The sequence below is a fragment of the Neolamprologus multifasciatus genome, chromosome 15 (genome assembly GCF_963576455.1).
Source record: "Neolamprologus multifasciatus chromosome 15, fNeoMul1.2, whole genome shotgun sequence".
Taxonomy (NCBI): Eukaryota; Metazoa; Chordata; class Actinopteri; order Cichliformes; family Cichlidae; genus Neolamprologus; species Neolamprologus multifasciatus.
The window spans coordinates 8,621,468-8,625,594 of record NC_140453.1 but is presented as its reverse complement, the minus strand read 5'-3'; positions in this window follow the sequence as shown (position 1 = coordinate 8,625,594).

Sequence of the window (4,127 nt, the reverse complement as noted above, 5' to 3'; positions counted from 1 at the left end):
CGCCGAGCTTTTGCATAAATAAATTAAAAAAATAATAATAATAAGTTTTTTTCTTCGCTGACGTAACTTCCGTTTGTAGTTGGCATAAGATCTCAACGGGTTTCAAAACGTTTACGCTGTCAAACCTATATTACACTGGATTTATTTACAGCTACAACTCTGCATCCGTCAGAGTAAAGTTCTGCAAGCCTAAAATAGTAATATAAGTTGCACCCCATATATATATATAAAAAAAAAGAAAAGAAACATTGCACTACACGTCGAGTTTAACAGTAAATAATAAGAAATAACACAAACCACAACGGAGAAAAAAAATAAATTATGTCGCAAAGAAAGAGAAAACAACCCATAAAATGGAAAAGTTATAATAAAATTACTCTTTAAAATAAAGTGAATGGCTGGGAGAGGACTCTGTCTGACAGAGATAAGGGTATCACGGGAAAATAAGAGAGGTGTGAGGTGGTATGAAATACAGTCTGTAAAGTGTTAGATTTTCTCAGGTGTTAAGTGTCCATGGTGTGAAGAGGGTGGGGGATGCAGCATTTCCTTTAAGCCCTATAGTCTTTTTGCCACCAGGCATCAGGCACCTATAGCAATGACTGAAAAAAAGAGAGAAGAAAAATTTTTTGCAGAGCTGGGCCTCACATGTGGTGATGCTCGCTGACCTGTGGTTTCTCAGGCTGCGCTTGAATTACATATTTTTATGTTTAATAGGAACGATACTTGTAAATATTTGCTGCACTGAAGCAGAGTGAAGTTTTCCATTTTGGTAGCACACTGTCATATAAAGATAGAAGCAAATAGGTGAGGAAAATCAGACCAAAACAAAGAAGGGGGGGGGGGGGGGGTCTTTGTGACTCATATCAGTAATAACTGACCTGGCTAAGTTTTCCTGTAACAGCAAAAGCTAATGTTTTTATTTGTAGTTCCACGGCCTTTAAGATCTGTGGACCTTTAACTGTGAAAAAGGCCTGACAAAATGTTGTTAAATAATGTTCTGATTTGCAGTTTTTTAGTCTTTTTCATCATAACTGTTTCCCGCTTGGATGTTTACGAGGGGATAACCTTTTTTTCTCTTTTCTGAACATATTTGTAACTTGTTTTCAGAGTATCACAAGCTAGTGAACGTGATCACTGCTTTTACAGCTTACTAGCGCTACGTTTGAAAAAAACAAAACAAAAAAAAAACAGGACCAATTCTAATTGTTGTCCAGCCACATCTTTAATGAGTCATTGAGGTGTCAAAACTCATCATTAAGGCTACAGGGGTAGGTTGTTGAATGTCATCTTTGTGAGAGGAAAGAGTTTGATCATTTGATCTTCCATTTGACCCGCAGCTCTGTGTTTACAGTGTATACATGAGAAGAAGGCTGATGACTGTCTCTGTAATTTCGATGACTTACTGCAGAGATTTCCTCTCGTTCCCCACGGTGTTCCCAAACACCACGTTGAGTCCACTTGTCAGAATTCTCAGCGAATCCCGTGCAGGCCTGCATGGCTAACAGCTGAATCTGGCCTTCCTCCGCACCGATGAAGTCATACCGTTCTTTTTTTACAGGGTTTTTTGACCCAGCTCAGGTGTTCAGATTTTTTAGTTTTAAGTCATACGAATGAAACACCATAATGATTCAAGCAAGCAAACAAACAAACCAAAACTTAATGTAAAAGGGATAATGCACCATGCACTCTCTCAAGAAAAAGAAGAGATAAAAACAAGTGAACTAAAAGAACTCGAGCCTGCTCACATGACCTACTATGCACATACAAATTTGAATCCCACCTTTGATTTTGGGGTGTGAATGACTATTTTGTCAAAGGTTATCGCCTATGGTTAGGGGCCAACCCATCTGAGCCCACACTACACCTCGAACAAGCACTCAGTGACATCATATTTTCCTGCTATCTTTGTACCACAAGAAATCTATAGCCTGTCTACCACAAAGGGGGAGAAGCGAGAAGTGTATATGTGTGCCCTTTTTTTTTAGTAACATTTCATGTGCTTGTTTATCTGCGAACTGGTCTGCAACATGCCCCTTTTTTGGTGTCAGATATGCTTGCAGATGTATCCATGTTTTGTTTTTTTGATGCATCTTATTGCCTCAATGAAAGGGAGGATGATGAAAATGTCAGACAATAATCTGATAGCAGCGATGCAGGTGAGGTTTACAGCATGCATCTGCACGGTGAAATGAAATATGAGGTCTGGCGTGTCTCCCCCTTGCTAAAAATAGAACAGAATAAAGAACGGCTCCTGCTTAGGTAATTGTGAAGACTTTTTCACGATTGATGGCTCATATTGCAACTGTCAGTTTGACGAAGATCAGATTAACAGAGGTTGGTAAGAACAATGGGGGGGGGGGGGGAGACACTCATATCGGGAGGGGGACGTCAGTGTAGAAGATGATCATTTGTTTTATGTAAAAGTTTGCCCGCGCGTGTGTGTGTGCCTTTACCTGCGCATGCATGTGTGACCCTGAGTGGGTGGAGGTTTCCCCTCACAAAAAGAAAAAATTCCACTTCCTGCGTTTTGAAGTTTTAGCTGCACATCTACATGTCAAAATAAACAACTGCATATGCATACATGTGCAGTTGTTGTTCATTGCACAGTTTACAGGGTCACACAGGTGACAGAGGGAACTCTTCCTTTACATCAAAATGTTTCTAGGACATTGTACAAACTAAACACTTCAAACAGCACCTGATGCAAGATGGAAATGGAACATATTGCATAAGGGAGAAGACATGTATGCCAAAAAAAGAAAAAGAAGTCAATTGAAACTAGAGAAGTCGGTCTCTGCAGCGTTTCTCTTGCATTGTCCTTGGTCAACATAACCTTATGAGATTCAAAACAAAACGGAGACTTGTTAAAAAAATGAAAAAACGCCACAACTTCAACCAACCAGTCTTTGACACAGTGCTATACCAAATACGTTGTTTGTGTGTGTGTGTGTTTTATTTGCTCTCTGCCACCTTGATGCAATCACATATAGAGATGAATCAAACGTGCGTTCGTGTTGCAACAAGGAGGTGTGATCATTTCACACCTTCACACAGGATCTGAACACTTGTTTCCTTTCAAGGGTTTTTGAGCACTCGCCGGACAAATCTCTGTTGCCGCAGAGTTTACAGAAAGTCTGATCAATTAATCAGTGGCAGATGAGTGGGATTTCTGAGAGAATGGATTCTGCGCCGATTAAAAGGATTAAACAGATGGATGGACAGATTGCTGGAAGAATGATGGGACCAGAGGATAATTGCTTTGTTTGTTTTTAAACCTGTAAATTATATCATTTTTGATTAAAATAAAAATAAAGATGTTTGCGTTTGTCACACCACCTCCAAATGAATTACCAAACATTTCACGGGATCTGCATGATAGCTCCCGAGAAATTGAACACGGTGGTGTCTGTGGAGTCAAGTGAAAGCAGAGGGTTGCAAATTTTGGTGACAACAACATGTACATTTGCAAACAGATTAGCCTGCTGTAATTGTAGAAGACAAAGCCTCTGTGCATGTGCATGGGGAGGGGGTGAGGTCCCTTTAAAGGTTGGCAGTAGGTACCGGGGAACACTTTACATAATTTTCCAAGGGCCCCAGACATGATGGGAGCGCAATTTCACAGGAACTCACCCTCGGGGAAAATGCAAAACATACACCCTTTGCAGTCAAGTGGGCAAGTAGTCCAAACAACTAAAGTACACACAGATGATACATAAAAGGTATTTAAAGTAGCAGGTTGAGAAATTAAAAGATAATCGCATTCAAATCCATGTGAAAAACATGTGTTTTGTTTAATTTTCATGTACTCGCTACATTCATTAAACATGTATTAGTAGCTAAAATATGAAATATCTAACAATCGAATAAAAAATAAAAATTCCCACTGGTTTTAGGCACGTGATATATTTTTTAATATACACATTTATTCTCATTTAACAATTAGTAAATATGTAGCTACACACCCACACATAATCACGTTAACCTTTCTGATGTTCCCAGTGCTCGCTTAAATGCAAACACATACAGCCTTCCCGACACTGTGCACAGAATCTTGTAGGATGAGACCATGAGCCATCATTAAAATCATTCAAATGAACCACCCTGTGCACACACTGTTTTGCAAAGGG